Below are 23,814 nucleotides of genomic sequence, written 5' to 3' on the forward strand. Positions count from 1 at the left end.
AGATAAGTGGACATAAAGTGAGGGTCGATAGGATTCTTGAGGATATGTTGAACATGTATGTCATGGATTAGCAAAGGAAGTAAGAGGAGTATCTTCCACTAGTGGAGTTTTCATATAATAATGGGTATTAGGAGTCATTGAAGATGAGTCCATTTGAGACTCTTTTTGGGTGGAGTTGTAATATTTCTATCAACTAGAGTGATCTAGTGAACATAGTATTGGAGTAGGAGATGCGGGTTATTACAAGGAATTTGGACGAAACACAGGACAAGAAGAAGAGTTATGTAGATCAACGCAGAGCATTCAAGGAGTTTCAGGTTGGGGAACATATGTATTTGTGCATCAAGCCCAAGAGGAGATCATATTTGAGGACTGGATTTTGTGCCAAGTTGGCATCTCCATATTGTAGGACTTTTGATATCCTTGATAGGATTGGACTAGTGGCCTACATACTTCCATTGTTGCCAACAATGAAATTTCATGATGTTTTGTATATTTCATTTCTTAAGACATATGTATAAAATTTTGATCATGTGGTTGATTAGTTTGTATTGTAGTGGAACCATAGGGAGAGTTCCATCTAGGTCCATATTGCATTCTACAACAAAAACAACACATGCTCTAAAACCAAGCAATAGAGCAAGTTAAAGTGCAGTGGAAGCACTTTGGGCTCGATGAAGCTACATGGGAGATGGATGATCAGATGTGGGATTTGTATATATCAATTTTTGTTTATTTAATCAAATTATCTTATTGTGTGTGTGTGTGTGTGTGTGTGTGTGTGTGTGTGTGTGTGTGTGTGTATTTATTTTTTTGTAAATATTTCAAGTTGTGTTATAAAGCTCTAATAAGTGGCACATTTATTTTTCTTTTTAGCCAGATGTCATTGTAAAAATTGCATCGAGCTATGTTATAAAGTTCCAAAGGTAGCGTGTTTTGTTTTTAGTGGTTTGTTGGTCATATGCATCATAGAAAACTCAGGATGGTGCTCCCCTAAGGGAGAGGGGTTTGTAAAAGCCTTGAGTTAAAGTTTCATGTAATAAAGGATAATAAAGGAAAAAATAACAATATCAATGTCAGAGGACACATATTCCAAGTTGAATGTTGGGAAAACATTATAATGAGCATCACTTGCAGTTTAATAATGGATATGGAAATTAGCAAAAGAAAAGAGGCAATAATTGACATTTAATTATGAGAAATAAGGAAAATAGGAGAAAAGGAAGGTGAAGAGACACATATTTGCATGCAAGGGAAATTAGAGGAAAATGAAGAAAAAAGAGGCATCAATCATAAAAAGGCATTAGATAAATAGTCCACAGCTTTTGTCAGTTCATTTTTTCTCTCTCTTTTCCTTCTCTCTCTCTCATACACTCTTCAACACTTAGCGAATTTTTGGATCATTCTCGCATTCATTTGGATTTGGAGAAGCAATAAATGCACAAGAAAATAAACGTAATGGAGCGCAAGTAGAAGGATCAACAAATTCGATAAGAGGATTTTGTAGGTAACAGGTTGCATTTGTGATTTCTTAGCTCAAGTGTGAATGCATGGTACATGCATTTATTTATTTGTTTCATTTGTTGGCATTAGCACGGGTTTATCCTGGTTCAAACGTGGTTTCATCCTAACCTTTCCATTTCCTAGATATCCATGGTGTGATGGGATTCATTTTTAGTTTAGTTTTGGATTTTTGGAAGGTTTCGAAACCGAATGAGGTGGTTTCAGGAAAATCCCAAGGGTTTGGAGTGGAAATCATTTTCTTTGGGAATCCCTCGATAGTTGGGTGGAGACAAGAAAATTCTTCAAGGTATGGTGAAGAAACTGCGAGGCATCCAAGCTTGGTTTGGTTTTGTGATATCGAGACTAGTTTAGGTGAGATCAAGGTGGTTTAACCTCTAGAGTCGCTGGTTTATTATGTCTTGGTTTATCCCATGAGATCCCACATTCATGCTTGGAATATGTCACGAGGGTGATTGGATGAAAGAAATATTTGGTTGATCCCAATCTATGGTTGAGTGGTACGTGGGAGTTCCTGACTTGGTTTGAATTCTCATATGTTAATAACAGTTATTTTCCAATTGTGATTTATGAGCACTTGAACTAGTTATTATTGTGATCTTATGGTTGGTTTTTCATGGTTTATAATCTTGGTATGTGTTGGTTATAAGCATGGTTTTACGATGTGCTCTAGCTATGACTCTTGTTCATGATTTGATAAGTTAAAGAATGGTTTATGAATGCATGGCCTAACAAGTGTTCTTGCAGCTAGCTTGAGATGGCATTGATCCCTCTTGGTGATTCTCACATGAATTTCAGACCCTTATGGTCATATATGCATTCATGACCTGTAGCTTCACCATATGTATAACCAAATGTCTATCATGTACTAGGCAGGTTTTCGATAAGTTTTTCAAGTTTTGAATATTTGGCATTATTATAATATTGTCTATGTTTCTGGAAAGTTACAGGTAGTTTTAGGAAGTGGTTTGGAGTCTTGGCTGAGAAAGTGGCATAGATCTCACAACTACTAGCACATCACTGAGGAGTTGAGGTCATAAACATAGGTAGACAGGTTTATGGGTGTGATTATAGCCTCATAACTGTAGGAATTTACAGGGTAAGTTCCTCAGAAAGAACACCAAAAGGACAGCGCTCACAACCAGATCACAGATCAATACACCATTATTTTTGACGTGGTTAAAACCCTCAAAGAGGGAAACAGTCCACGACCTGCGCCAACGTGGCTACTACAGGCAATTTATTAATCAAAGAATGAAAATTTACATAAGCTTCTCTCATGCACAGATTACCCGAACAATGACCCTCCATGCGCTTTAAATAGAACTCATGGACCAATCGGGTGTCAAGCCACGGATCAAGTGTCGGTAATACCGAGGAGAGAATGAACCGTCGGATCACTACATATCGTGACCGTCGGATTGTAAGTTACAAAATGTACAACGGTAAAGAAACACACTTTACCTAACTCTAAACTAGACCAAGTTGTACTTAACTATTTCCTATGTGTCGGAATATCCTAACATCCCCCCTTAAGAACAACTTGGGATAGGATTGAAGGATTTACAAATATGACACAATAGGAGAAGGAAGGAGGCACTAGAGCCTATCCCCCATTAGTGACAACTTCCTGAATTCCAAGCATATATCGAAGTTTAGTGAACTTCGCCTCTGTGAGAGCCTTTGTGAAGATGTCTACAACCTGATCATTTGTTGAACAATATTGCACTTCAAGAACATGGTCATGAATGAGCTTTCTGATGAAGTGCATGTGTAGTTCAATGTGTTTACTGCGCTGATGCTGGACTGGATCTTTGCATAGCTGAATAGCACTTCGATTATCACACCAAAGTGTGGTTGGATGCTGCTGCTCAAAGCCAAACTCTGATAGGATCTGACGAAGCCACAAGGTTTCCTTACTAGCTTCCACAGCACCACGATACTCTGCTTCTGCTGACGAAAGAGAAATGGCAGCCTGTTTCTTGCAAGCCCATGTAATGGGTCCTGAACCAAGAGTGAAGACATAACCGGCAGTAGACTTCCGATCATCAGGGTCACCAGCCCAATTAGAATCAGTGAAACCAACTAATAGAGGAGCTGCTTTAGCACTGTAATGAATCCCAAACTGTATTGTACCTTGAACATAACGAAGTATTCTTTTGGATGCTTTCCAATGACTTTCACGGGAGTTTTGCATAAAACGAGCAACAAGGACAACAACAAAGGAAAGGTCAGGACGAGTATGGGTTAAATACAAGAATTTTCCTACAAGTTGACGGTATAAGGTAGCATCAAGTTCAGGAGAAGTACAAGAGACTGAAAGTTTGACTCCAGACTGAAAGGGAGAAGGGGCTGGCTTACAGTCTTCCATGTGAAAATGACGAAGAATATCACAAGCATACTTGGACTGGGAAAGGAAAATACCCTCCTTGGATTGCAAGACTTGAAGACCGAGAAAATAGTGTAAGTGTCCTAAGTCTGTCATTTCAAATTTCTTTTTAAGGCTAGACTTCACATGGTTTATAAGGTTGGGATCACTACCAATAAGAATACGATCATCAACATAAAGAACAAGGCTGATAAGAGAGTTTCCCACTTTCTTGGTGTAGACCGTATTGTCAGAATAACACCTAGAAAAGCCAGATTCTAAAAGAAAGCTATCCATTTTGGCATACCAAGCCCGAGGAGCTTGCTTGAGACCATAAAGGGATTTCTTAAGTTGACAAACAAGGCTGGAGTCTGTTTGTATGAAGCCAATGGGTTGTTCCATATAGATTTCTTCTTGCAAGTCCCCATGCAAGAAGGCAGATTTAACATCCATCTGATGGACTTCCCATTTTAAAGAGGCAGCAAGGGAAATAACAAGGCGGATAGAGTTCATTTTGGCAACAGGGGAGAAGGTTTCAGTGTAGTCAATGCCTTTAACCTGTGAAAAGCCCTTAGCAACAAGACGAGCTTTATGTTTATCAACTTTCCCATCTGGTCCATACTTGGTTCTGTAAACCCATTTACATCTAACAAGTTTGCATCCCTTTGGTAGAGGAACAAGATCCCATGTATCATTTGCCAACAATGAATGATATTCTTCATTCATAGCTGCTTCCCAATGTGGATGGCATGAAGCTTCTGCAAAAGTGTCAGGATCATGATTTACTGGAGCTTGAGCCAGTAAAGAAGAGGCTCTTTCAAACTGAGAACGTGTATGTTTCTGATCTGTAGGATCACTAGCAAGATCACCTGCTGCATCCCGAGTAGCACGGACCCATCTTGGAAGTTGAGGATCCTAAGAAGGTGGGGGAGGATTATCATCCTCGCTTTCATCATCTGAAGAAGAAATGTTTCCAAAAGTAGAAGAGATAGGAAGAGGTGGCACATCCGCCGGACTAGGCTCGCAAGCCGATTTATTTTCATCAAATTTTACATCTCTTCTAATGATAACATTTTTGGACTTAAATGAAATAAGTCTATAACCTTTTACATCTTTAGAATATCCAACAAAAGTACATTTCTCACTCTTAGGTTCTAAATCTTTATGCTTTTGATCTGGAATATGGGCCCATGCTTCACTTCCAAAAACACGAACGTGACTTACATCTGGTTTAATGGAACTCCAAGCTTCTTCTGGAGTGATATTCTTTAGAACCTTAGTAGGAGTGCGATTGATTATATAATTTGCACAATTAATTGCTTCGGCCCAAAAACTAAGACTGAGTCCTTTAGATTGCAGCATACAATTAGCCATTTCCTTTAAGGTGCGATTTTTCCTTTCAGCTACACCATTTTGTTGTGGAGTGTATGGAACAGTATGTTGCATTTGAATTCCATTTTCAGTGCAAAAGTTGATGAATGTGTTTTTAACATATTCTCCACCATTATCAGTTCTTAGCTTAAGAATTTGATGTCCAGATTGTTTTTCAACAAAGGCTTTGAAGGCCAAAAATGTGTTAAATACTTCTCTCTTGAGTTTTAAGAAGTATACCCAAGTGCGTCTGGAGAAATCATCAATGAAAGTTAAGAAATACTTGCAGCCAGAGAATGAAGCAACAGGAAGTGGACCACATAAATCACTGTGCACAAGCTGTAAAGGGGTTGAGGCGTGCCAAGAGGCACGTTTTTCAAAGCTGTCCCAATGATGTTTTCTGAGTACACATCCGAAACAAACACCATCTCTGCAAGATACCATAGGAAGACCTGTCACCATATTTTCTTTACATAGATGCTGAAGGGAGCGATAGTTTAAGTGACCAAATCGCTCATGCCAAAGTTTGCTCACTTCATCATTATGAGCAACAAATACTGAGGGAAGATTTGATGACCCAAAGTTGTGAAACTTATACAACCTTGTGGAATCATCAGCAATACCAGTAGCTAGAATCTGTTTAGGATCTCTTAGATCCTTGATTACAACATCATGAGGTGAAAATTCAACAATTTTACCTTCACCTGAATGAGTTATCCGATATACAGATAGAAGGTTGCAGGATAAGGTTGAGACACATAATACATCATCAAACTGACCATTGTCTAGATGAACAGTTCGAGTCCCTACAACATTAAGAGATCTATCATCACCAACATATATATTTTTGGTGTTACAATCATTTAAAGAAGAAAACATGGCTTGGTTTTTGGCCATGTGATAAGAGGCTCCAGAATCAATGAGCCACTCATGAGAAGGAGAAGAAGAAGATACATTTAATGCATAACCAGACTGAGATGATTGACAACGACATGCAGAAAGTGCCATTCCGGAAGTTGAAGTTGAAGTATGCTCCACATGGATGTTATGTTTCTTCATTGCAGCTTCCAAGGCTTCCATCTTCTTAAAGCATTTAGATTCTAAGTGGCCATCTCGATTGCAAAAGTTACAATGTCTATCAGTCTTCTTCCATTTGATTTTATTGGTCTTATCATTTTGCTGAAATGATCTTTCATTTTGAGGCTGAGTTAGTTTAGGACCATTCTTGTTAGGATATGACTTCTTAGGATTCTTTGAATTTGGTTGTTGTTGGGCGGCTAACGCTTTCGTGGAAGAGTTTCCAAGATTAAGAAGACCAAGGTGTAAGAGTTTTTCTTGTTCTCTTATTAAGGAATCACAAAAGGAGTCAAAGGAAGGGGCCTTGTAGTCTTTTCCTTGACAAATGAAAGCTTCCCTTGTAGAATGGAAAGTGGAAACAAATACAGAGTAGGCTGGTCCCAACTTAGTAAGGATGGAATAAATAAGGTTACTATCTTCTTTCTTAACCTTAACACCTTCCAAGAGATATCTAAGGGTCTTGAATTTGGACAAGAAATCTTCAATGCAAGAAAAATTATTAGGATCCAATGTAAGCAACTCATTTTCAAGTTGATGGCTCTAATTTCATTTTTAATCCCAAAAATTTTAGTGAGTTTTTCCAATGCTTCATGAGGAGTCTCAAGTTCTGCAATATGGAATCTAATATCAGGAGAAATAGACATCCCTATCAAACCACGTGCTTGATCTTGTCTATTTTCCCATTTTGCAGCCTTGTCTTCATCTTTTGGTTTCTTCTCTTGGTCTGTGGCTATTCTGTAGAGACCTTTACTTATAAGTAAATCTTCCATGTAGGCTATCCATTGGAAGTAGTTAGTGCTGTCAAGAATGACTTGGCATGGACTTTCCATTTAAAAAAAAAAAAACTGAAGCTGAAGATGCTGAAATTAAGTGTTCCAATGTATAGATCTCGAAAAATTAGACTGTTTTAAAAAAAACGGCCCTGAAAAAGGCTTCCGGATGAAGAAGTTATGGCTTTTTGAAAAAAATTTGTTGAAGTTGCCGGCAAAGTGCGCGAATGTGCGGAAATGAAAAAAATCCACCCCCACAAAATGGAGACTTGAACCCAAGACCTCTACTCTCTTAAAATAGCTTTGAACCAATTGATCTATACAAAAAATTTGAGAGAGAGAGAGAGAGAGAGAGAGAGAGAGAGAGGGGGGGGGCCTTGGTTTGCGTGCTTGCCTTGAGAAAGCTCTTTTTCCCTACAAAACACAAAACACAAAACCCAACACGAATATGCAAAGAAAAACGAACCTTGCGGCTCGAAGTTAGCTTTAGCCAAAAAACTAGATATATTAAAAAAAATGAACCTTGCGGCTCAAAGTTAGCTTTAGCCGAAAAACTAAATATTTTTCTCAATGTTTCTGATTTTCCGAGATCACACTAAGGTGCAGGGAAAAGAGCATACGCATGAGAAAAATCATTCCTTTCTGTTTTTTATTTGCCCAGATCGCACAGAGTCGCAGGGCAAAGAGCATACGCAAAAATGAAAGGTATAGATCTGGTTAAAAAAAAGCTAAATAAACCGAAACCGAAATAAGCAGAGAGAAAATAACAGTAAACTGCAAATAAACATTGTATACCTCCCGATCTGAAAAATGACGCAGCTAGGGCTACCGGAAACCTTTTCGCGTGAAACGAAAGGGGTTCCTCACTGGAACAGATGCTCCGAACGCAACAGAGCAGTCCTCTCGGCCCGAAAGCAGTCAAAAATAGCAGATCTCGGAAACGACAGTCGGACGCAGTTCTACCAGCTTCAGATTTGGATCACCAACGGACGCGGCCCTAAAATAGCTCTGATACCATGTAGGAATTTACAGGGTAAGTTCCTCATAAAGAACACCAAAAGGACACCGCTCACAACCAGATCACAGATCAATACACTATTATTTTTGACGTGGTTAAAACCCTCAAAGAGGGAAACAGTCCACGGCCTGCGCCAACGTGGCTACTACAGACAATTTATTAATCAAAGAATGAAAATTTACATAAGCTTATCTCATGCACAGATTACCCGAACAATGACCCTCCATGTGCTTTAAATAGAACTCATGGACCAATCGGGTGTCAAGCCACGGATCAAGTGTCAGTAATACCGAGGAGAGAATGAACCGTCGGATCACTACATATCGTGACCGTCGGATTGTAAGTTACAAAATTTACAACGGTAAAGAAACACACTTTACCTAACTCTATACCTAACTCTAAACTAGACCAAGTTGTACTTAACTATTTCCTATGTGTCGGAATATCCTAACAATAACCACATGTATGAAATTTCAAGGGTGGGTTTGTGGATTTAGTTTAGTGAAAAAGAGTTCCAACACAGGGATTGATCACCTAGGGTTGTTATCAGGCTCCTGAGGATACTATAGTCCCTAAGGGATACCAACAAGTTGTCAGTTTATATGCCCCACTTCCATCACTCGAACTAGGAATTTGGGCCATGTCATAGTAGCACTCAGCGCATGTTTACCCTAGAGAGCTTGTAAAAGAGGGTAAATGTAGGAGGGGTCGCTATAAAAGTTCTCCAAACATGGACATAACAAAATCAACCTTCATATCAGCTACAAATTTTCATGTTAATGAATCTGAATCACTAGAAAAAATAATATGATCAACATAAACAACCACCACTATTAATTTTCCATCATCAGATTTAACATATAAATTTCTATCATTTGTGCCTCTTTTGAATCCACACTTGAGTAGGTAGTTGTCTAATTTGCAATAACAAGTCCGAGGGGCTTGTTTGAAACCATTCAAGGCCTTCTTAAGCTTGCAAACATAATCAGACTTATATGTCAACTGAAAACCATCTATATGATCTCTGTAGACTTCTTCTTGCAATTCTCCATTTAGAAAGGAAAATTTGACGTCCATTTGATATATATTACATTTCTCAAAATAGGAAAATGCCAAAAATATTCTAATTTACTTTAATCGAGTAATAGGAGCAAAAGTTTCATCAAAATCTAGACTTTCAAATTGAGAATAACCTTTGCATACCAATCTGGCCTTATTTCTCACAACTTCACCATGGTCATTCAACTTATTCTTGAATACCCACTTACTGTGAATGATGTTCTTGTTTGTTGGTTGAGGAACAAGTTCCCATGTGTGATTTTTCTCGATTTGGTCCAATTCTTCATGCATAGATTTAAAAAAAAAAAACATATCGACTATCTTTTGCAACATCCCTAGGTTCCTCCATGGACAATAGAGCTACATGTGCTTGTGCATGTGGATTGAGAAGCTTCCTCCTTGTTTGTAAACCTAAATTTAAGTCACCAACAATTTGATCTACTGAGTGGTATTTTTGCACATATCTTGAAGGATCTTGGGCTTTAGGACTAAATGGCTCTTCATTGTCCTCATATAAAGGTGGCTCATGGTCCTCCTCATAATTTTTTATTGGTCCATTAGAGCTGGTATTTACTGGATGATTTCCTTTATATTTAGTATAGTTTTCCACTTCTTCATCAATGCAATCCACAATCCTCTTGGTATTTTTATTATAGCATCTATATGTTGGGTGTGGAGCCTAATTATCTTATTTATTTAGAGGTATCATTGTGTTGGACCCCAGTTCATAATGGGGTGACAATGTCACCATTTGATCACCTTCAGGGGTCTCTATGGGGGGGTGACAACAATTTTGTGATCCCCCCCTTGGCGGGGGTTTGGGGGCAGCACCCCCGAAGCTAAAAATAGATGTAAAATTGCCTTGTAAAATATTGTAATTTCGTAGTGAATCTAAGATTTTCATTAGGCAGATGATCGGATGGTAGAAGTTATGTTTAATTTAGGGTTTTTTTCCCCTAGAAGACAACCAGTTTCTATATATGAGGGAATTTAATTATGTTTGTGCATATGTGTGTATTTTGAGTGAGAAAGAGAGAGGAGACTGTGTGAGAGCGAAGAGGAAACTACAGGGGATCTGTTGTAGGTTGTATCTCTTCATTTTGTTGGATAATATAAAGGAAGGAATTCTTGTTTCTTCGTGGACGTAACCCAAATTTGGTGAACCATGTATATCTATCTCTCATGTTTGATGTCTTTTCTATGTTTGTGTTTTTGCAATATTTTATATTTTCCATTTATCTGTAATATATAATTTTCTAACACTATAGCCTTTGATATTATAAAAGTATCCAAGAAAAATACATTCATCATCCATTGAATCAAACTTACCAAGATTTTCATCATTCCTCTTGATGTAACCCCTACTACTAGCAACTCTAAAATGCTTTATTGTTATAAGTCTGCCATACCAAAACTCATAGCAAGTCTTATCACGATTTGGTATGAAATGCATTTTGTTGAGTATCACCACTCGTGTGTGAATGGTTTCAACTCAAAATCTCTGTTTAACTTTATTTTCATCCATCATAGCTTTGGATAGGTTTTTAATAGATCTATTGGCTCTTTCTGCTACACCATTCTGCTATGGAGTCTCTATTATTGTTAAAAGTCTCCTAATGCCATGCTTCTTACAATAGTCATCAAACTCTTTTGAATTAAATTCACCTCCATTATCAAATATTATTCTCTTTATTTTACAATAAGTTTCATTTTCGGCCATAGCTTTGAAATATTTGACCTTCTCAAAAGCTTCATATTTTCTCTGAGAAAAGCAAACCACATCATCCTGCTGAAATAATCAATTATAAGAATGAAATCTAATTTACCTATGGGTGACGGTGTTCTTTATGGTACACACAAGTACATATGTACTAGATGAAGTGGCTTTGATGATGAGATCTACTTAGACTTGAATGGTACTTTAGTTTTCTTACCCAACTGAAATGACTTGCAAATTATGTTCTCAGGTTTTGATAGGCTATGTAAATCCTTGATAGCATTATTCTTTCTCAATTTGACTATGTAATCAAAATCTAGATGCCCAAGTCTCCTAAGCCATAATTAGATCTCATCAATATTTTTTAGAAGCAACACCCCTTTGTTTTCTCTTTCAGAACATAAACATTAGTATTTTTTCTCATAGCTTCAGCCATTAGTTCACCTATGCCTATAGACTTGATTTGACAATATTTAGCCTTAAAAATTACATCATAGCCTTGATTACACATTTGAGACACACTAAGAAGATTATGTTTTAACCCATTAACATGCAATACATTCTTATCTTTATTCCTTCCATTTGACTAACTGACAACTCCTTTACCAACAATCTTACTAGGTGCATTGTTACCAAAGGTTACATCACCCTTTTCAATTGGTTTCCATGACAAGAACTTGCTTTTGTGTCTTGACATGTGTCTGGAATAAATATTGTCCACATACAATTGATTTCCTTCATTCTTATCATCTAAAACAATATTGCATTGCTCTGTGTTCTCCTTTTCTTTCTAGACCTTGGGCTTTTGTCTAATTTCCTCAGTATCTGGTTCATGTCTTTAATCCTTAAGTCTGTAGTTCGCTACTCTATGCCCAAAATTTTGAAATTTAAAACATTGAATCAGATTGTTCAAAGAAGCAAAAGAATTGTTGTACCTGGGTCTATTATTCCTCTATCTAACTAATTGATTTTTTTGTTGATTTCTTCTTCTTGCTCTAAGCTTCCTATAGGATAAATTCACTATGTAATTTTCTTCTTTGTATCCATAATTAGTATAGGTGAATCAATAACCTATAAATATATCAACATACCTAGAAAATTGTCTTCTATTAATTGGTTGGGTTGATTTATGTGCTTTTCAATTTCCCATCCAACCTTGTTCTTTTGTTATGCAAAATTTTTCCCTTTGATTTTTTGTTACTGATAATTCTATGACTTGGTATTAGGTTGCATGTTGTATCTGTCTTTTTGTTTGTTGCACAACCCCTTATTTTGTTGCAGGTATAAAGGTGATTAAACTTTTACCTTTCAATTCGGCTGCTGAGCTAGATTCCGCCTTAAATCCAAGACTAGGTCAATCTTTAGAGACTCTCTATGCTTCCAAAAGCTCATTTAAATTAGCAGTCCCTTTTCCAAACTTAGTTGGGTTTTTTCCTTTTCTAATTATTTTCTCAACAAAACAATTTCACCCTCTAGCCTTTCATAATCTTGATTCTTCTCACTTAAGTGTTGATTTAAAGATTATTAAATCTTCTTACCTTATTCAATTTGTAGTAGAAATGATTCAATAACTTCAGCCTCTTCCTTTATCAACAATTATTTTTGAGTTATATTTTTCTTTCTCAACCTTTCAATCTCATCAAGGGTGTTGATTAGTTCTCATTCTAAGTTAACTTCATTCTCATCTTCATTAGAATTAATGGATTCAACTTGCAGATTGTCTATAGCCATAAGCATGAATACCTTTGGACTTTCATCATATTTGTCCTCGCCTGAGGATTGGCTTCCTTCACTTTTAGATGTGTTGTCTTCTTGGGTGTAGAAGCTCTTATTATTGGCCTTCTTCCTATCCTTTTACATTTTCTTAAACTTCTCTCTAGGATATTATTCCCTCTTCTTCTTTTTTAGGAAACCTGGAAGCATAATAACCAACTTCACCACAATTAAAGCACTTAAAAGGTAACATACCTTTATACGTGCCTGAACCTCTCTTGATATTCCTCACAAATTTGGCTTCTTCTTCATCTAAATCACAACATGAATCAACATGTTCTTCCTTCGGCTTCTTATCTACTTTGAAGGTTGACTCTTTTGTTGCATGCTTTCCATTTGAAATTATTATCTCATAAGAAATGAGTGTACCAAGTAATTGGTCGAAAATGAGAATCTTTAAATTCTTCATCTCCTTAATGGATGATACTTTTGGATTGAATCTCTCAAGGAGAGATCTCAACACCTTTTAAACTACAACAAGTTCTTCCAGTTTATCATTAAGGCCTCTTATAATGTTCACAACCTCATGAACTCTCAAGAAGTAGTTTTCAATATCTTTGTCATCATGCATCTTTAAAGACTCAAATTTCATTCTAAAACCCTAAAGTTTAACTTGATTTACCTTTCTATCACTTTCATAGCAGCTGCTCATCGTGTGCCAAATAGCCTTTTTTGTTGAACAATCCATAACCTTGACTAGTTGTGATTTAGGTAGGCAAACAAGTAGGGAATTCATGGCTTTAGCATTGCATGTGAACTCCATCTTTTGATCTCTACTAATCATTCTCAGAAGCCTTTGATATTATACTTCCACATCATCCCACACATCAACTCCAATTGATTGAATGTAGGTCTTCATACTTAGTTTCCAAAACACATATTTTGTTCCATTGAAAATAGGTTCCTTATTAGTGAATACCCTTGGTTTTCCATGGTCCTTGATCTTTCTTCTAGTTGTTAAATTGATTTGAAGCAACCAAATTTTGATACCAATTGTAGAATTGAGGACAATACTGGGGGGGAGGGGGGGTGCATCAATATTGTAGGAATTTTAAAAATTCCTTTTACTTGTGTAAGGCTAATAGGACTCCATGAAATAATTCATCAATTAATTCATATGAGTATGACATGAACCAACATAAAAAAACACAAATAGCACACAAAGATTCTTCAAACTTTTCTACAATTTCTTCTCAAGGCAAGCTAATACTTGTTGTTACAAAGTTTTTTTACTACATCCAGTAGGAAGCTACAACTCCATGTTTTATCAACTACAATTGAAAGGAGCTACAACCCCTGAATATTTACCAACAACTACTGGAAAAGCTAAAACCCCTGATCTGCAAGCTACAATTTGTTTGACCTTAATGATTCATCTTTCATGCAATTTTCATACTCAAATCAAGAAGGCCAATTTTTACATAAACAATTATACTTTTGTCTTCAAACACTCACTAAAACCACCTTCAACAATATTTAACTACTAGTAAATCCATAATCCACACCAGTAGAATTAATCCAATATAACTCACACACACCACAATACAATCAAACTTGTTCAATTGATTGTTCTTATAAAGAATTTCTACTAATAAAATTAGCTTCTTTCTTTTTAGTTAACTCCAAGACTTGATTCATGCATAAATATTTATTTTTATCTTTATCATGCTTCAACTGACTCTTCTGAATATTATATTTGAGTCTTCTATCGCTTCATTGTTGTTCTAATAAGAATCTCTACGTTTAACTATCAATTTTTCTTATTTCGTCATTTTATTAGAGTTTAGTTGTAGTTTTTAAGTACAATTCTAACTTTGGTTTTTATATTTGGCTAAATTTCCAAATATACTACCAATAATGTATGTTCTACCATATTTGTCCCTTAATCCATTGGTGCTTCATACGTTAGCCCCTTCGCCCATATAACTAAGGGTTATGACCACAACCTTAATCCTTGAGTGATTATTCGTCCTCACTCTTTGTGAATGACATGATGCTGACATCATACATTAATTATACATGGCCTCCGATGAGTGGTCCACATGTCACCTAGGAATGGCCCACTTGTCCACCTAAAAATTCCAAAAATGGTTACCATGTGTCATCAGTATGGTGTGCCACATCACTAGTGTTGTCATCATCAAGACTAACCTATTCCTACCACCTATGCATCCACTTTTCCTTCTATCTTATCGTCAAACCCCAGTGACTTACCGGTTGTCTACCAGTTGGCTTGTGGTTCCACTTTTGTGATCACATGTCACAGTCACGTTGTATTCATGATCACAATCATGCAAAATCGTTGGTGGTATGCGGACTCCCCTTGCACGGTATGGTGGTAAATAGGGGTGGGGGGAGGAGGTGAGGGGTTGGGGAGGGTCCAAAATCCATCTCAATCATCAATCTGAAGATCAATGATATGGGAATTACCACCCATTACAGAACCTATCCTGTTTGATAACAGTCGAGTGTGCAGACCCCCACGCATTTTCACTGATTCGTCTATGGGGATGTGTGGCATTTGATCTACCCATGAACATGCCCACCATTTAAATGGTCACCTTCTCCAGTATTTTTGTCACCTTCTCTACCAGGTTTGTTTGACTGCCAAATTTAATTCTTACTAAGTCCACCACACCATATTTAGATGCAACTTTTACTTTATATTTGAAACCTTTCACTATCCATATCTTCTGATCGAGGAGACCATTTTCAGACTTCCACATACCAATGGAAATCTCTTTTAGAGCTTTTTCTGTCTAAGTAAGTTCCAGATGATTTGTTATCCAAGAATTAACTTCAAAGTTTGTACACCACTTGCATGTTGATATTCATTCTTCTTGTTGCTTTGTCCCCATCACATTTGTGATCAGCACTGACATCTTTGACATCTTTGCCATCAATGATAACACAATTCTAAGAGTGGTTTGATATTACAAACATAGTGTGGAATTGATATACGTGTTGATGTATGAAAATATGTTATCGCACAGATAATATGCTATTCATTTCCTTTGCAGTTCATTAGAAACCGACATCCAAAATATAATAATATATAAATATTTCCTTGTGTTTAATTTAAATGCTTACTGTTTGGTATGTTATTTTTATTGTAATATGGATAATAAAGCATATTGGCTTAGGAAAACTATGGTGCATTTATAATATTATCAACTTTTTATTAGCAACAATTTCTAAGCAATTATATTATTGTTGGAGCATTATAATGCTTATTTTACAACATTGATATGGTAACAACATTGATATTTCATGTGCATATACTGATATGGTGGAAGTGTTTATATGGTAGCATTGACCGCGTTAATCCAAGTTTATATATATTAATGTGATATTTTTTCTAAATGGTTTGAACTATTCATATAGCTAAAAGAAAAGAAAAAATCCATGAAATTGTGTGTTGTATTAAGGGGTAAAGAACATTGGCTTACCTTTCAGAAAATAGGGAGAAGTATGCACTCAACCTTTATATCAACATCAAGTTATAAAGCTGCTCTGAAGCATCAAGTCCAATTACATATGGTTTCATGCTGCCTTGAGAAGGGAGAGAATTAATGCCATTTAAAGTATTGGAATGATGCATTAGTTTCTGCATCCAACGATGGAGTGTATATGACATTCAAGCATAGGTTGAGGGTCCGCTCTCTATCTGGAATATCGATCAACCCGTATGCGTACTATGTATGCACATAACCTTTTCAAATGCTTTTCATTTTCATGCAGTGAGTGAAAATTGAGCTGGGAAAGCACTCGAACCCCCTCTATAGCTCGACTAACTTCCTTAATTGAGCTATATAGAGTCGAGAAACGAGATCATATTAATATTAATACCAAAACAACTCCCATCCCAACTTGTATATAGAGGTGAATTTGTTTATTGTGTTTTAAGTGAATGTTGTAGTTAGTCTCTGCATGTTTTTCCAGTTAGCCTGCCATTGATCCCTAATAGCCTCAGCCCCGCGATGAGAGGATTATTTCCCATGACGTACTCCCTGTTATCTATATTTCTTAATTCCCAGGTAGTTGGGGCATTTCTAAATGAGTGGTAATTTTAAGGATCTCTAATTCTCAAGCATCCTTCATGGGCTTGGTCAGAACAATGCAGCATGCAGAGAATATTTTCTTTCTACTTATATATATTAATGCGACTTTCGCAACATTAACATATTATAATGTGCATTATATGTAATGTGTGTTGATTATTGGCGTGCATAATATGAATGATCACCCATGTTGAATGGCCATAATAGTCAATGTTCATAATATTGATGTTGAATGGTCCATGTGAGTGGTCACGTTGGATGCAGGTCAATTTATTGTTCATAGAAAAACAAAAATATATTGTTAATGCAGGTTGATATATTGTTAATTTTTGTCGATAAAAAATATTTCAACTATGAATAGGGTGGGAATCAAAGTTTGATGAAAAAAATTGGGAATTTTCTTGTCATTGGTGCTCATGATAAAGGTAAATGTGTAGCTTTGTTGAAGATTTAAAACGAGAAGCGAGAAAATGTGTAGCTTTGTTGAAGATTTAAAACGAGAAGCGAGAGATGACAATGCGTAATGGGTGACTATGCTTCTTTCAAAGTTGTGAAGCAACATATTACAGAGAAAATGACTTTTGCTACAAGAGAAATGGTCGTGTTGGACAGCTAGGAAGAACAAAATTCTATGTCAACAAAGAAGTCTTCAGGAAAGAATGAAAAAATTGAGCTTGATCAGAAATATCAGGGAAAAAACGGTAATGAGGTATTTGAGAAGCCCATGAAATAGGAAATTGAGGATGATATTGCTCTGAGCATTCATTATGAGCTTGTCTTTACTTTCAAGGAGTGCTTGAAGACTGTAGATTCTCCGAAACAATTACAATCCTACATACAATCTTCAAATGGTTCTCCATAGGAAATCATGAATGACTATTTTGAAGCTCCTTTCAATGATTTTCAGAAGAGGCAGCTAGGAAAAAGGGATATTTATCTGGAGTTCTGTAGGATAAAAATTTGAAGTCGATGTTGGTAGGCTCTATTGCACACTAAAGTAGTCAAGGGGGTTGTTTTAGTTCTTAAAGTTTTATATGATGCATACATCTTGGAGGGAGATGTCATTTTCCATTGGTATGATAAAAGGTTCAGCTGGAAACACCTAACAAATATGGAAAAAAAAAAATCAAACCATTGGTTGAGTGGCTAAATAATTTTGAGGTTGAATTAAATAAATAATAATTATTTATCATGTTTATAAAATTACTTGCATTCTAGGAAGCTTATAGTACTTATACGAAATTAATGTTCTCCACTATAAGGTTGAGGACTAATGTTAAAATTTGGCGACTAGGGCCAAACTCCATGTGGGTCATCTTATTTATGGCAGCTGATTTCTTTCTTAGACTCCTCTCATAAAGAGGTGTAGGATTGATCTAAAAATCATCCGATTTCGATAAGTATTCATGGGGTTATGAATTTATTTGTGTTATAAGACAATTCATCTAGATCGGCGAGCAACCAAATAACACCCACATGTGCTCAATGTTTTAGTATAAAAATAGATGACTTCAGAGTCGTTTCACACACACTTCTCTCTTGATTTCTCTCCACTTATCTTGGGTTTTAGCGTAAGAGAAATCTAGGAGGAAGATGCCCTAGACATTGGAGGAAAGGAGGTTGCCCTAGCCACAACAAAGAAGATATGCAAGAAAAGCTATGGAAGGGATCTACGTTGACCTAAAGGAGCTCATGGAAGAAGTTTAACGCAGCTATGGAGGACGCCTTAACAAGCCCTAGTTGCAGTCCCAAATCAACCCTAACATTGTCCTAAAGAATCCCTAATGCAGTCCTAAGGAAGCCCTAGCTGCAGTCTTAGCACGCCCTAACCTATGACAGGTCTACACATTCATTGGTGCATCACAAAAGCTCATCAAAGGAGCCCAAGAAACTCGGCTAAGGGAGAGAGGTAACAATATGGAGCCGCAGCAAGAAGGATAAGAGAGCAAGGAAGTTAAGGTCTGTTTTAGGGCTAACTGAGCTACTAATAGAGGATCGAGGAGATAAGTTGGAGGCTGAGTTGAAGAAAGGTGAAAGCAGGTTAGTTTGGGGCAGCGAAAAGGTAAGGGAAGTCAATTTTGAATGGGATGTAGGTGACAGCTTGGGACTTTGGTAGCCCACAACCCTAACCACTTCAAAACAGGGATACCGTGGGGAGGTTGTAGGCTAGATTTGGGTCAATAAGAGCAGCACATATGTGGAGGAATCTTCCATAATAGGGCCACAGAGATTAAGAGTTGTTTTGGTGGATGATTAAGGGTTGTTGCAGCATGACCATATGCCCTAACCAGTCACATTATAAACAACTATAAAAGAAGACTTGGAACAACAATGTTTAAGGTGTGTTGGGTTGTTGTAGGTTACAATGGAACAACAACAAGCACGGTGCTGCAAATACAAATGGGACAACAAGAAATCATAGGAGAAGCAGTCACTAATAGTGGGACAGTAGTGCTAGATACATGGGACAGCAAGGTCACTTGGTGGAGCAAGAAAATGGGACAGCAGCAAAGGCATGCTAACAATGGAACAACAACATGGTAAGTGGTACAACAGGACATGGTGCTTGCTGGAGCTTGGTACTTGGGACAGCAAGCTATGACATGGCACAACATGCTAAACAATGGGACAACAAGCAAACATGGAATGACAATGTCACTAACAGTGGGACAACAGTATGCCACATGGGACAGCAGTGGCTAGCATGGTGCAGCTATGGCACATGGGATAGTTGTGGTAGCATGGTGCAGTAGTATGATGTGTACATCACGCTTATGAGGTCCAACATAGTGATGATGGGTGTAGCATGGTGCGGCGTGGTGAGGTGCAACATGATGACGAGGTGCAAACACTATGATAGGTGAAGGAGTCACCTTGGAGAATTAGTTGAAGCAGTATGTTTTCAACTGAGTTTAGCTATCTCATGTATCATCTTCCTAGAGATGATCTATGCTTTTATTTAGATAAGTCAAAGTGTTGACTTCTGTTGTAAATGTACTAACTCTCTCTCTGTTGAACTATTGAAGAACATATAAGAAGACTTGATCAAGGGTTTCCCCACATTGGGGTTTGTCCCTAGCTAGCACCACATCTTGTGTCCTCTGTCTTGGTTTGTCTTCTGCAATCTATGATTATGTTCTATCTGCAATTTACTTTAATGTTGATGTGATTGCTAATCTGGAAATGATATTTTGCTAACTATGAAAATTGAAATAAATTGCTCTAAGCATAGAACATATCTAAAATTAACAACTAAAGCTATGAGTGATATATGGAATTCATATATTTGAGTCTTTAGTATTAACTCTTAATACTTAGTCCAAGGAATTGGTGAAATTAGAAGAAGAATGTAGAAGATATAGTACAAAAGATGTTGATGTTATTCATTCATATAATTTTATGAAAGATGCAAACCAAGCAAGTATGTATTTTTCAAAGATACATTTTAGGTGTCAATTAATGGGTCTTAGTTTTTTATATAGGGTGTTAAGTCTCCAAACCCCTTACCATTGATGTCAAAGTGGGAGGTATGGAGGATAAAAAAAAATGGACAAAAAGGAGCATCTCAGTGTTTCCATCAATACCAAAGGGGCAGATCCTTGGCATTGTTGTAATTGACGGCAGAAGAGCAGCAAGATAGGTCACCAAAGAAGCATTGTTGTGATGCTTGATGTAAGAGATGCAGCTTGTGCCACCATATGTATGATAGGAGATGCATGTGAGAATAGTTTGTGAATGGCAAGGGTAGAAAAGTGGCGTTGAGTTGTAAGAAACAAGGTATGACTATTAGATTTAATGGCTTGTACAACAATGTCAGAGGAGTAACAAAGGAACAACAAGGAAAAGGATCAACAAAGGAGCAACAAGAAAGGTAGAACAAAGAATGTTGCAAAGATTATTATGTAACTGAGATCACTTGCCAATGTGATGCATGCGTTGATGCTATGTTGTGAAGAAGTTGTGATGCTTATTATTGAACTGCTTACATATGCTTATATTGTTGATCTCTATTTTTTCATGATGACAACATATGTTACTTGATATGTGATGCTTGATGCTTTTTATGCTTTTGATGGTTAAAAGTACGTGAGTAGATATGAGCAACAAGGTCTCCTTGATATGTTGCAAGGAAAAAGGAGCATCAAATCAAGATGGCATAGTCAATATATGCATAATTGGACATGTATTGTTGATGGAATGTTTGTGTTGGTGAAGCTATTGTTATTCTTTGGAAGTGAAGGAAAATAGCTTGTTAGAGCATGATTTCATATGTTGTTGCACGTTGAGTTGATGTTGCAGTTATTGCTAGTGATGTTATACTTGTTGGTTGCATATACTAGTGATGTTATGATGCTTGTGGTGCACGCATATGTTGTTGAGATGATCGTGGAATGTTGCAAAGGGTGTTGCTGAAAGGTTGCTTGTGCTATTGGATAAATTTTTCTTATGTTGTGATGTATGCATATGATGGTTGAGTTGTTGTGATGCAAGGAAAAGGCATGAAGAATATTGTGATGCAAGGCTATGGCAATGGTAAATGTGTTGCAAAACATAATTGTAGAGATGTTGGCTTGCATATGTTTCATGTGTAACAATGCTTTTAAGGTTGAGTTATGCATTATGTAACATTGATTAAAGGTACTTAAAATGTTGTGATGCAAGAGGAATTTTGTTGTTGTAATATTTAAAGGTGGCTTATATTAATATTTCAGATTTCATCATATGTATTTTAATATTTAAAATGTTGAAAGAATTTGGAAACAAATGAGTGGAATGCAAAGAGACAAAGTTGTTCATTTCAAATTCTTGTATGGAATACTAACAACCATCAAAGTTTTCATATAAAAATGTGTGAGGTTGCATTGTTATAGAGTTTGAGAGTATGAGAGTTTGAGAATGTAAGAGATGAAATTAGTTATTTATTACCTGACACATATGGAGTAGAAGTGAAGAAGATTTGTGAAGAAGAAGAAGAAGCGACATAGATGGAGATATGCAGATTTATAAATCAAGTAACTAGCACATTGTTTTTTAGATGTTTATGGGGATTGCGGTCTCCTTTCAAGTTGTAGATTGATAAATAATAGGTTAGCCTGTTGAGGTAGGTGCCTGTTATCGATTGTAGCCTACAAAAAAATTACAGGAGTTGGAGCTTCCTTGCATGTTGTAATTCACAAAAAATTTGAGTTTGCAACCTCTTGTAGATTGGATCCTATAGAAAAACAGAAGTAATAAGGAATTAGGATCTTGTCTTTGCATCAAAGCAGCAACAAAGTTGGGGTTTTCTCCCTTTGTCGATTTCTAGGCTTATATATTGTGTCCATATGTGTTGTTGTTATGTATTGATGTGATGTTTTGGTTTACATATTTTTGGTTGTTTACATATTAAATATGTTGTTCATTATGTGTTAAGATGATCATTTAATGTGTTAGTTAACCATTGAAAGAAAAATAATTTATGTCAAATGTACTAAACTTATTCATCCCCCCTAAATTTATTCATGTTTTCATCAGTTCCCCATTTTCCTACACTTCTTGTAGGCTTGAGAAAACTTTGTTTTTTCCTCATCACATTCGAGCCATATTTCCCTACTTTTAAGTCTCCATTCTACCTCACTCCCTTCTAAATATCTTGCTTCCTCTTTTCTAGTTAGATTAGATCTTCTCTAAATGTCTCTGTGATATAGGTGGACATTGGTGGCCACCCGCATATTCCAGTTGGACCCTCGACACTATCTCTTTCAATTTTTCAATTTCCTTAATTGTAGAAAAAATTATTGTTTTTGGTAGTTTCTGGGTCCTAAACTTTTGTAGCTGTTTTGAGGCCCTAAATGACATTTTTAGGGAAAATAGAGAGACTGGAAAGGTCTCAAAACTAGTTTGCTAGTTTTATTTTAGCCTCCTCTTTGAGATATTTGAAATGAGGTATTATGATAGCCAAACGGAGATCAAATACCAAAGTTACGACCCCAAGAAGTTGATGTACCAATTTACCCAAACAGGGCCCGCAGTTTTGGCGCTTCATCTCTCAGGGTTATGTTTCTAGATGTTTAGGGTCTTCCATTGTTTCTTAATAATAAATAGGCCTTCGAACCTCATTGTAATAGAGTTCAGAGGCATGTACCCACCACATATCTTCTCATAGATAAGTTACCATCACCCAAGCTAGTTTATTTCCATTATGTTTGTAAGCATATTTCAATATTTGATATTAATAAAATGAAGTGTTGTTTTCACTGCATCTCTATATTTATGGTTATATATATGATTTGTTGTGTTCATGCTTAAGTTTGGACCACTCTAAGTCAAACACTTCCCCTTCCAAGGTAGATAAGGAACCTACCTATTGCCCAATATCCACCAATTCTCATGCAACAACCCCCTTCCTCTCCTTGGCCTAAGTTTTAACCTTTTCTTCATTACTTGAAAATTCTCTTCAAATTGTGTTGGTATAGAGGAACCTGGGTGAGGATCAAAAACCTTCCAATGTTTTTGGACCAGGTTCACAATTTCCTCCCATTTTAGCAAAGAGGAATTCATTTTAAAGAAATTAATAGGTTTTTGGGAGGCCCTTCTCACCTCAAAGAAAATAGGTGAGTGATATGACTCATCTCCAGATCTTATTCATTGTTTGATGATTGTCAACCTATCCACTAGGGATGCTCATAAAAGAAACCTATCTAGTCTCTTAGGAATCTTATGATCTCCCATCCTCCTATTCCTCCAAGTAGGATTTAGCTTAATAGGTTCGACATTGACAAACTTGCTTCCCTCTAATATATTGATAAAGAAATATGTGAAGGGATCTGGCCTAGCCTTTACACTCTAGGAATCAGATGCTCCCAGTGAGAAGTTCATATCACCCCCAATAATTAAATATTTTGTATTCAACACTGAAATACTCTAGACAAGAAAGACTCCCATAACTCCTTCCTCTCCTAAGTAGGTCCATAGATGTTTAGTAGGGTGAAGGTTTGCTCTGTCTCCTTAGAGAAGGCCTCCACCCTTAGGACAGAGGCCATACTCAAGAAATTTGAAACCTAGATGAATTTTTTATTCTATCAAACTGCCAGACCCCT

Source organism: Pinus tabuliformis, chromosome 1_1 (assembly GCF_031772625.1).
Source record: "Pinus tabuliformis cultivar Carrire ecotype Pingquan chromosome 1_1, CPIR1, whole genome shotgun sequence".
In the NCBI taxonomy this organism is placed as follows: domain Eukaryota; kingdom Viridiplantae; phylum Streptophyta; class Pinopsida; order Pinales; family Pinaceae; genus Pinus; species Pinus tabuliformis.